The 12,007-nt window shown below is 41.1% G+C and overlaps 1 long non-coding RNA gene across 1 annotated transcript in view; it reads right to left on the bottom strand.

The window, feature by feature from the left end:
- Positions 1-2,328: 2,328 nt before the first annotated feature.
- Positions 2,329-12,007, bottom strand: part of LOC140457997 (uncharacterized) — a 72,522-nt gene continuing 62,843 nt past the window's right edge. Inside the window, exons 2-3 of the long non-coding RNA XR_011953429.1 lie at positions 4,571-4,634; positions 2,329-2,422 (exon numbers count right to left, since the gene is read on the bottom strand). This is a non-coding gene — a long non-coding RNA (uncharacterized lncRNA). The remainder of the gene's footprint in view (positions 2,423-4,570; positions 4,635-12,007) is intronic.

Here is a 12,007-nt window from a genome sequence, read left to right as displayed (position 1 = left end):
TAATTCCATTCAACCAGTATAAAGCTAATTCAAATGTATCCTCTTAATCTATACCATCAAAACAAATTATTAGGTCAAGTTATTTCCTTTTTATGGAATTCTGCTGTACACAAATTGGCTGCATTACGTTAGTTATGTAACGTCAGTGATTGCACCTCACAATTAATTGGCTAGCACGTTGGGATGTCCTGGGAGGTGCAAGTGATGCCATTTCAATTATTTATTTTCATTTATCTCAAACACTTAGTTCAGCTTTTCCAAATGGTGGATTCACAACTGGAGCGACAAACCATTTCCGATAAAAATCGGTTGGTAATTACTCATGCTTATAAAAGGAGTGGGGAGTTTTACCACATGTGACTTCCTTCAGGCTCAGGTATGATGGGAGAGTGTGTCTTAAACCACGAGATGGAGTTTTCTCTTGTTGACGTCTCAGTCTCCCGAGTGAGAACATAAGGTACATGTTCTCCCTTTGAGATGTCTCCAATATCTGAATAGTCCTCTTCACCTGTTTCATAGCATCCCTATAGTATGGAAACAGGCATTCAGCCCATCAGGTCCACACTAACCCTCCAAAGAGCATCCCACCCAGACCTACCCTCTCCCTGAACCCTGCATTTTCTTATGGCTAATCCACTTAGCTTGCATATCACTGGACACGAAAGGCAAATTAGCAGGGCCAGTTCAGCTAACCTGGAACATCTTCAGACTGTGGGAGGAAACTGGAACAGCCAGAGGAAACCCACGCACACAGAGGAATATACAAACTCCACACAGACATGCAAGGGTGGCAATTAACGCAGGTCCCTGGCACTGTGAGGCAGCAGTACTTATCATTGAGCCACTGTGCTACCCATATGTGAAGGTTATTCAGGGGCAAGGGTATTAGCCACAAACCATTCCAGTCCTGCATACATTGAGTGCTGACATAAATTTGCGATGTCATGTTGGGTACATGCTTTAAATGGCATAGAGTATTGAACACACAACCTATCAGACTGTTTTACCTTGTAGTAACCTGCGTTAAGACAGTAATATTGTCGAAGACTTTTCATGTCTGGGGTGCGATGGCCTAGTGATATTATCGCGAGACTTCTTTATTTAGAGATACGGTAATTTTTTGAGGACCTGCGTCAAATTCCACTGTGGCAGATGGTGGAATTTGAATGCAATTAATAAAGAAATCTGGCATTAGGAGTTTAATAATGACCATGAAGCCATTGTTGAGTGCTGGGGAAACCCATCTAGCTCACTAATGTCCTTTAGGGAAGGAACCTACAGCCTTTACCTGGTCTGGCCTATGTGTGACTCCAGACCAATGTCAATTGAGGGAAATGAGCAATAAATTCTTGCCTAGCCAGTGATTTCCACATCCCAAAAATGAATTTTAAAATAAGTCACAAGCCTAAGCTGAAAGCATCTATTTTTGTGGTTAGCCTCTTAAGTATATTCTTTTTCAAACTCACAAATTCAAATCACTCTGTTAGGCTGGTGTTATTGCAAAATGCTTTGTTTTTCTCTTTCGAGTTTTCTAATTTGGCATGTTGAGTGCAATTGGTGTTGATAGCACCAAGACTGCATTTTTTACCTATTCAGTGTGAAAACAGAAAATCTCACTGTTGAATTGAGAAGCAGAGAACATTTTCAGTAATATTGCCTCTTCAACAGGAGAAGCAGCAAGCCCTATCGATTTTTATGATGGAATGTAACTAGTGCAGTTTATATGAATAAAAGCAAACATTCACAGCAACCCGAGTATATCGCTTTTAGTTTATGTGCTCCAATCTGTTAGCATTCGGTCTCTGCAGAAAAGTACAGCGGTGCTATAACATGCTATCAAATATTCGCATTTTGAATTCCTAGTGCCTGAATGTTTTTTTCCATTATCAATAATGCATGGTTGTAATTGTGTCTGTATGGCAGTGGCTGTGCAATATTACCGTAAAATCCTTAAGCTCCTGTCTTCTTGTTAAAGAAGCAAGTGCTTAATCCAAGCATTGAGTTATATTCTGCCATGTTACTGCATGTCGAAAACTACATCAACATTGCAAGCTACGCACCACAACTTATACCAATGAACTCAAGAGTCGCATGGAAAAAAAAAGTGAATTGAATGCATTTGGTTGAATGGTTGTGTCCTCTCTATTTGTTCCTGTCACAAAGCCCTCAGCCTGCATTTCCAATACCCTTCATATTGATGTTGCCTATGACATACTGGCTACCCAGGTCAAGATTGTATATTATCATGGTGAATTGGAAGAATATTTCTTTAAACTACTCTCAAAGTCCTGAACATTTTAACCAATCTATAGTGTTATGCCTCACAATTCCTGATTGGTAGAACTGGCAGATTGCCCACTGAGTTCCTTTTGCCATCTCTCTTCTGCTGAAAATCAATTCTCACTGTGTTTGATACAATTTCCTGAAATAGAGGAGAAATGATATGAGAAGAATCAGTTTTAATCATACCAGAGTCTCACTTTTGTTCATTTTACAATTTCAAATCACCTTTTAGCTCTGATACTAACAACATGGCACAGTTAAAGGAAACAGGTTTATTTTATTGTGAATCTCTTTGAGAGTCAGGGTAGCTTATACTCCAAAAGATGCAATCCAATTTGATTTGGGATAGTCAACATAGTTTTGTGAAGGGTAGGTCATGCCTCACAATCCTTATTGAGGGTTTAAGTAAAGTGCTTGATAAGGTTCTCTCCAGTAGGTTATTGCATAAAATATGGAAACATGGGATTGAGGGTGATTTAGCGGTTTGGATCAGAAATTGGCTAGCTGAAAGAAGCCAAAAGGTGGTGATGGGAAATGTTCATCCTGGAGTTCCGTTACTAATGATGTACCGCAAGGATCTGTTTTGGGGCCACAGTTTTATAAATGACCTGATGAGGGTGTAGAGGGATGGGTTCGTAAATTTGCGGATGACACGAAAGTCGGTGGAGTTTTGGATAGTGCAGAAGGATGTTGCAGATTGCAAAGCAACATAGATAAACTGCAGAGTTGGACTGAGAGGTGGCAAATGGAGTTTAATGTGGAAAAGTGTGAAGTGATTCACTCTGGAAGGAGCAACAGGAGTACAGAGTACTGGGCTAATGGTAAGATTCTTAGTAGTGGAGATGAGCAGAGAGACCTTGGTGTCCATGTACATAGATCCCTGAAAGTTGCCACCCAGGTTGATAGGGTTGTTAAGAAGGCTTGCAATGTTAAGTAACACCAATGGCTATAAGTTCAATTCTTGCACTGGCTCAGATTTATTACAAAGGACTTTTTCTCTCAACCATTTCCCTCACCTGAGGCAAGGTGGCCATCAGATTAGCCCACATTTAATTGACCCTCTCTGATAGGAGAGCAGCCCTGTGGTCTGGTTAGACGATGGCAACTTTATTACTAAGATGTTAGTTATTCCTCTGCACTTATAGAACTAAGATAACAGTTATTCCTCGGCAGCTAATGATTTCTTAAGTTAAGAATGGCCTTGTTATTTTCATACTTCTGGCAACTTAATGCCACTCCAGCAGAAGGGTGCAAAACAGGAGCATGAATGGGACTATAGCTTGCCAGATTTCTTAACAGCTTTGACTGGCATTCAGCTTAACGCTGCTGGTATTATGTTTATCATCTCACTCAAATCTTAGTAAAGAAAAAAATCAGCAACTGACCGGACTAGCCAATAGTACTCATTATATGAGCAAGTGTTGGAAAGATTCTCAAAGATTTTTAACATGCAGTATTGGGTAATAAGAGGATGCCACAACACAACAGGTTTCTATTTTGACAAGGCAAAGGCAGACATTTATAGGACATTTATGAGATTGTGTGAGTTGGCAGATATGTAGCAAATGGAGTATAGTGTGGGAAATGTCTAATTGTCCAATTTTGGCATGAAGAAGGAAATATGTTATCTAAATGGTGAGAGGTTGCAAAATGTTGAGATACAAAAGGGTTTGGATGTCCTTGTACATAAATCGCAAAAACAATATAGGTACAGCAAGTAATTAAGAAATCTTATAGAATATCATTGTTTATTATGATGGAAATTGCGCACAAAGGTAGGGAGGTTCAGCTTCAGTTATCCAAACCACTGGTGCAAATGTGGCTTATTGAAGGAAGGGTATAAATGTGTTTGAAGCAGTTCAGAGACCTGGAATTAGTGGTTTGTCTTATGAGGAAATGTTGGATGATTAGATATGTACCTGTTAGAGTTTAGAAGAGTGACAGCTGACGTGGTTGAAACATATAAAACATATCAAATGCCAAAGGATCTTAACAGGCTGGATGTTGAGAGGATCTACCCTGTAATGCAAGAAATCATGTTTTCACCTGTGTAAGAATCAAGAACTAAGCGTCACTATTTAACATTCAGGGAGCATCCATTTCAAACAAGAAATAGACGATTTTGTTTTTCTCTCCGAGGGTTGTGAATCTTTGGGAATTTTTTCCTGAAAATACTTTGAATAGTTTTAACACAGAGGGAGATAGATTCTTGTGAAGAAAGTGGTTGAAAGGTTACCAGGAGTAGGCAAAAACGCAGAGTTAAAGTTATCATCAGATCAACCATTACCTTATTGAGTTGTGGACTAGTCTTGAGAGTCTGAATGGATTATTCCTACTTCTGATTTGTCGTCCTGAAAAAGCCAGGGGAAATAAGAGTATTTGATTATTTTTGAGGCAGAGGTTTGTAGATTCTTGATAAACAAGGAGAAGAAAGGTTATTTATATTAATTTGACAAGCTGGTACAAGCAAAATAAATCGAATGGCCTCTTCTTTTCCATAACACTTTAGTTATTATTAGGGTATTGTTATTATTATTAGGGTAGGTGGGAATGTGAGTCAGTCGTTAAATCAGCCAAGATATTATTAAACACTGGAATGCTCTTGCAGAGCCAAATAACAGACTGCTGCTCCATACTCATAAAAAACATAATTAAATAGCCAACAATATTCACCATATTGTTAAAAGTTGAAGGATAATTGATGATTTTTCTTTTTAATATTGGAAAATAGTGAATATCACAATACAGTAGGTGTTAGTTTTGAAGCTGTTCCTGCCAGTTTCTTGTGGAGACCAAATTAGTAATAATTCTAAACACGGTGCAGCTTGGCAAATTGTTGGTGACGTGCGGGATGCATATTGGAAAGAACAAGTTGATTCTTGTCTCTCTTCAGCTGAAAGAGGTATAGACACAATAGCTTTAAGTGTACCAGGCATTTTTTGTAGGTTCAAATCAATCTGTGCCAGAGAGTGTGTAGGAACATCTCTGAAAAGGCTGATTAAAAAACATCTAAAATTTCCAAGAGTTTCACACAAATATGTTTCACAACCTTAACAGCAGATCCATGGAATATTTATGCCTTCTGTTTGCACTTCCTAATGATCTTCAGTTAAAGATCTGAAAGTAGTTGAGAAAAAATAAATCTGGAATTAAGAGTCTAATGATGACCATTAATCTATTGTTGATTGTTGGAAGAACCCAACTGGTTCACTAATATCCTTTGCGGAAGAGAAACTGCCATCCTTACCTGGTCTGGCCTACACGTGACTCCACACCCACGGCAATGTGGCTGCCCTCTAGACTACGGTACTGGGGTGGGCAATAAATGCTGGCCTAGTCAGCACCACCCTCATCCCATGAACAAATAAAACAGTTGTCCCTTAGACCAAAAATTCTTCCGTCATGGTTCTGTGGGTAAATATTGCCAAATAAAGTTGCTTCAGGGAGCAGTATGACATAATAATTTACCTGGTGCAGGTAGGTGCAATTACAACATTTTTACTTACTTATTTACTTACAGTGTGGAAATAGGCACTTCGGCCCAACATGTCCACACCGACCCGCTGAAGCGCAACCCACTCAGACCCATTCCCCTACATTTACCCCACTCACCTAACACTACAGGCAATTTAGCATGGACCATTCACCTAACCTGCACATTTTTGGACTGTGGGAGGAAACTGGAGCACCCAGAGGAAACCCACACAGACACGGGGAGAATGTGCAAACTCCACACAGACAGTCGCTTGAGGCGGGAATTGAACCGGGGTCTCTGGTGCTGTGAGGCAACACATTTAAAAGGCAGCTGTATGGATATATGAATAGGAAAGGTTTAGAAGGGTAGGCACAAAATGCTGGCAAATGGGACTAGATCAGTTTAAGATACCTGGTTGGCATGGACGGATTGGACTGAAGGTTCTGTTTCCATGCTGTATGTCTTTATGACTGTACTCAAGTTGTGCTTGGGTTTGCATTTATTTCCCTGATTAGGTGACACAAAATGCAGACTAAAATCTTGTGCGTCAGACTGATTGGAAGTGATTATGATGTGGAGGTGCTGGTGTTGTTAAAAATCACACAACACCAGGTTTAATTAGAATCACTAGCTTTCAGCGTGCCATTCCTTCATCAGATGGTCAATTATGAATCTGTGGAATTCTCTTCCCGGGACAACGATGGAGATAAAGTGATTGAACATTTCTGTGACAGAGTTAGATAGATTCTTGAGTAACAAGGGAGTCAAAAGAACAAACAGAGAACATGCTAGAGAAACTCAGCAGGTCCGGGAGCATCAGTGGAGGGAAAAACAGAGTTAAAGTTTTGATTCCAGTGTGATTCTTCTTCAGTAAAAGATAGGAAGTTCAAAATTGAGATGGTTTGACACAAGCAATCATTGCTTTACAAAATAGAATGCTTGTTCAAATAAATTGTTGAGTATCTCAAACAGAGACACCTTGTGTTGTAATAATTATGTAATGTTGTTTTTGTGTTGTTATAATGAATTGTGAGAAGCTAGAAATAGCTGTGTTGTCATCTTATGGATTTCTTTGAGGTGGGATGGATAATAGAGTTTATTAAAGATGGCATAATAATGTAACACACATTGTATTTTAATTTTATATATTTTCTTATGAATGCAATGTTTTATTAAAAGAGAGGAATTTGCTCACACCTAATACTGTTAGTAGGATGCTAAATACCCAGGATGTAAAGTGACAAAGCAACCAGGTATGTGAACTCACTGTGTACTCTCTGAGGTGCAGTTCAATGCAGCACAGCCCTGGCTATGCCGTGAGAGAGCTGGGTTCGAAACCCGCCAGTTCCGGACATGCAACCCTGTCTACCCCAGGTAAAACATAATGTTACCCAGTCTATCTCTCATGTCTGATGGATTCTTGTGTCAGTGCTACCTCTGGGCCAGAAGTCCTGGGTTCAATTCCCACTTGCTCTAGGTTGATTAAAATATCTGTTCAAATACATAAAGAAGGTATTATACTGCATGGTTGGTTTCAATAAAACTCGAATCAGAGGACATATGCCTAGGCTTTGTCTAAAAGCATTTCATCTCAAGTGTACAACGTCAAGGACTCATTAAATTATCAGCCCAAATCCCACTGCTCCTGTACCACCTTTACAACTGTGCCCTTCATTTTGAAAGGTCGCTGCATGTTGTTGCTACCAAATAAGTCATACTTTGTTACACTGAACTTTGTTCTGCTACCTATTAGCCCATTCCACTAAATTGTCAAAGTTCTCTTGAGTTCCCTTCTCTCTTTCACACAGTTTACAATGCCTCTGAGCTTTCACGCACCTGCAAATTTTGAAATTGTGCTCCATGCATCAAGGTCTAGATCCTTCATTTTTATCAAGAAAATCACAGTCCCAACACTGACCCAGGGGGTTCAACACAAACCTTTCTTGAGCAAGAAAAACATCCCTGAACCTTGAATCTATGTCTCCTATCATGTAAACTATTTTTTAAATCAATATTTCTGCAGTTCTAGCTGAACTGTTTCCCCAATGTACTGTCCTCCTTCCCTCTCTATTTTATCCTCCTGGGTGACTTGAATATATAACCTCGTGTTTCAGAGGTGAACATAACGGTACCAAGCAAAAACCATCAACGAGTCACTCAGAATGCCTCATAAACAGCACATTATAAACCTTAGCATGTCTGATGGAGTCCATTGAGCACAATTTGTGGGCAAAGTGAACTTAATTAGTTGAATAGTCTTTTCCCATTCTATCTTTCTGGATATTAGCAATTTCTTTCCAATTATTTATTGAAGCCAAAAGCATTGAGATGGAAAATACTCCCATTCACCAAATGCTAGGCCATTTTGGCCCTCAGACAATTAGATTCTCTACAGTATGGAAATAGGCCTTTTGGCCCAGCAAGTCCACACTGATCCTCCGAACAGTAACCCACCCAGAACCATTCTCCTACCCGATATACTTACCCCTGACTAATGCACCTAAAACTCTGAACAATTTAGCTTGGCCAATTCACCTAAACGGCACGTCTTTTGGATTGTGCGAGGAAACCAGAGCACCCAGAGGAAACCCACGCAGACACAGGAAAAACATGCAAATTCCATACCTACAGTCGCCTGAGGTGGGAATCAAACCCAGGTCCCTGGCGCCGTGAGGCAGCAGTGCTAACCACTGAGCCACCGTGCCGTCCACGATTATTTTAACATGATCATTTTTTTCAAGAAGCCACTGATAAAGCTAATTCGCATGCAGGGCTATCAATTTTACTCCATGCATGGAAGGCTTGTTTCTTGACATGAGCTTTCATGTCTCCCAGCTTTTACCTGTGGCTATATTGTACAATGTGAGGTCTTCATTAGTCTTGGAAATAACATTTTGTTATTCAGGGATTTAATGTCTGTGTTTGGTCGCAAATTAATGCATGTTTTGTTTCTGATAATAGGAAATACAACATTGCTCCCAATTGCATGGTCTAAGACCTTAACTTGAATTGTGGAGCCAAATTGATTGATTGTTATGTCCGTTTTATCTTCTGTTTTGCACAGGTGCCTATAAATTCTAGTTTTGTTTAAATGATGACAAAATGCATCCAAATATTCAGCAAGGTTTACACCATTAAACATGCGATTGGTCTGGAAACACAATTTGAACTTGATAGATGTTGAAATTATATATGTGTTTCTGGTCATATGGAGGCAGAAAGTGAGATGAATGAGTATAACAGCAAGTCCACAAATCTATCTGCTCCCTGTTGATTTTGAGCAGCATGGTAAATTACTGACCTGGTTATCTGAAGCTGTTTCATCGTGGAAGAGCTTGCAAACAGCGGGGAGTGTAACACACAGCACTGTGAGGTCCTTACCTGTTTGGAGCCATTGGCTGTGTGGACAGCTGACTCCTACAGGCTCACAATTAGAAAGGGGGAAACCTATGTGAGAATATGGGGTGGAAGATCCAAAGGGAGCTTGCTTTGCAACGCTGCTGTGTTCTGAGATTGTTTTTGTTCTCCTGCCAGTGAGTGAGTAAGGAGGACACATAACCACAAAAACAGGATGCTACCACCACAGGAGTAAGCCCCTGGCTTCATCTTTTCCCACTGTGCAGTATGTGTAATGAGTAAGAATATCTAGAGCACACTCTCCACAGGAGTTAGCAGCCTGTTGCGTCTCGATACTCTTCCACCTTGAGACCGTTCCCTTTTATTAGTGTGTCCCATCATGTCTTGCAAGTAGAGAAGTTGTCTGAGATTTTGGGAGTCCAAATGCAAAGGCCTGAGGGGAAATGGCAAGGGCAAGAATCCATCCGGGGGACCGATTTGGATCACAGCTATTTGAGAAAAGACCTTTCTACTTGAAGGTTTGCTCAGGGAATCTGAGATGCTGCAACAACATTCATTTTCAGGTGCATGCTGCCATCTGGAGCTATGTATGGTGATGGGAGGGGCTGCAATATTCTTCCCATCACATGGCTGACAAAAAAAATCCACACCTCTACCATTTATTTGAAGCGTTCAACCTGTTCTGCCACATTATAGATGACTCCACCTCCCTTGACCAGGAAGTCTGAACATGGGACTAGATCCCAGACTGTCTGGCTCCGAGGTAGTGGGTATCCACAGCACCACAAGCAGTGAGCTAGGACATTTGTTTTGCTGCTTATTCATGGTGGCATCACGGAATGAGGCAGGATGCTGGGATGCTGTTAATTGCCCTAAATCCCAACAACCTTGCCTCAACTGCTCCTGCAATGTGACTTGATTGTTGGAGCTCTGCAGCATCTTGAATGTGGCATTTCCCACAAGAAATTTAGATTCTGTGCCTTTCAACATTTTTACCTCAGCCTACTCAGGTGTGCTGTGACAACGGACCACAGTACAGTTCCTGACTCCAGTTGCGATGAGGGCCGCATTCGAAATAGATTAACACAATTGGTTAGAATCTCTCGTATTGGAGATGGTCATTGCCTGGCATTCATGAGGCACGAACATTACTTGTTATTTTACAGCCCAAGCCTGGATAGTTTCCAAAAAACGGAAACTTCTGGAGAAACTCAGCAGGTCTGGCAGCATCTGTGGAGGAGAGCAGAGTTAACGTTTTGAGTCCGGTGGCTCTTCATCAGGATATTGTCCAGGTCTTGCTGCATTTGGAATTGTGCTGTTACATGAGGAGTCATGAATGGTGCTGAAGTCATCGGTGAACATCCCCACTTCTGACCTTATGGTGGAGGGAAGGTCATTGATGAAGCAGTTGAGGATGGTTGGGCCGAGGACACTACCCTGAGGAAGTCCTGCAGGAAGTCCTGGAGCTGAGATGACTGACCAATCTGACAGATTACTGACAGATGTCACATTTGTAATGTACATATGTCATGTGACAGTCCTTTAAGATAAAAAAAAGTTATCGGGTTTTGAGAAGATTTGTAGCTCAAGTTGAGGTTCTGGATGGAGATTTGCTCGCTGAGCTGGAAGGTTCATTTTCAGACGTTTCATCACCATACTAGGTAACATCTTCAGTGAGCCTCCAGGCGAAGCACTGCTGATAATTCCTATATCCATAAAACAAAGTTGCCAACAATCACTGCCTGTAAAGGTGGTAGAGGCAGAAACACCCATAACGTTTGAGATGTGTACTTGTGATGGCTAGGCATAAGAGGCTGTGGGCAAAGTGCTGGGAAATGGAATCAGAATAACTAGGTGCTTGTTTTTGACTGATGCAGAGATGTTGGGCGAAAGGGCCTTTTTTTCTGTGCTGTAGGTCTATATGACTATGACTCTAATAAAATGCACTGATGTAACAATGTCAATGCAGTACAATGGACCATGTGGCAGCTTCTACAAACCTGAGCCACATAAGAATGCATTAGGACAGGGAACCAAAGTTTTTAAGCAGAATCATACAGGAGGAGAGTGATGAAGAGCATTGGACAGGTTTAGGGTTCAAGTTGTAGAATATAGGATCAAGGAAGCTGACATTATGCTCCTAAGAGTAAAGAAATGAATACCAGCTTTGTGCAAACGGCCAGAGTAAGAAGGAGTGCAGAAAAATTACAGGAATCCAGAGGGTTGTGACACTAATAGAAAGGGTCAAAATGTTATCTTGTATGCATCAGTCGATTGGGCTGATCATATCTGCAGATATGATAGCAGCATTTAAGAGACTTTTAGATATGTAAGGGAGGGAGGGATTTGGACTAAGGGCTGGCAGAAGGGATTAGTTAAATTTGGCATCATGTTTGGCACAACATTGTGGGCCTGTTCCTGTGCAGTACTCATCTATGCTCTTTATCTTGCTGTATAGAATAAGTGAATACCAAGCCCTACAATACAGCAAAGATGGAACTCGACTGATCCAATGTGAAGCATCTCCAGCATTTCCAGTGCAGAGAGTGGTCCTGCTTCAATCTGTAAACATATGGTAAAAGCTTTGCCAGAGAGATGTTTCTAACAGTTGATGTTAATTGGGGCAGCACAGTGGCTCAGTGGTTAGCACTATTGGTTCACAGCACCAGGGACCCAGGTTTGATTCCAATCTCGGGCGACTGTGTGGAGTTTGCACATTCTCCCTGTGTTTGCGTGGGTTGCCTCCAGGTGCTCCGGTTTCCTCGCACAATCCAAAGATGTGCAGGTTAGGTGAATTGGCCACAGGAAATGCAGGGTTACAGGGATGGGATGGGTCTGGGTGGGATGCTCTGCAGAGGATCAGTGTGGACTCGAAGAACCAAGTGTAGAGCT

The sequence above is a fragment of the Chiloscyllium punctatum genome, chromosome 32, assembly GCF_047496795.1.
Source record: "Chiloscyllium punctatum isolate Juve2018m chromosome 32, sChiPun1.3, whole genome shotgun sequence".
Taxonomy (NCBI): domain Eukaryota; kingdom Metazoa; phylum Chordata; class Chondrichthyes; order Orectolobiformes; family Hemiscylliidae; genus Chiloscyllium; species Chiloscyllium punctatum.
Note: the sequence above shows the minus strand (reverse complement) of the source record. Positions and strands in the feature narration are given on the sequence as shown.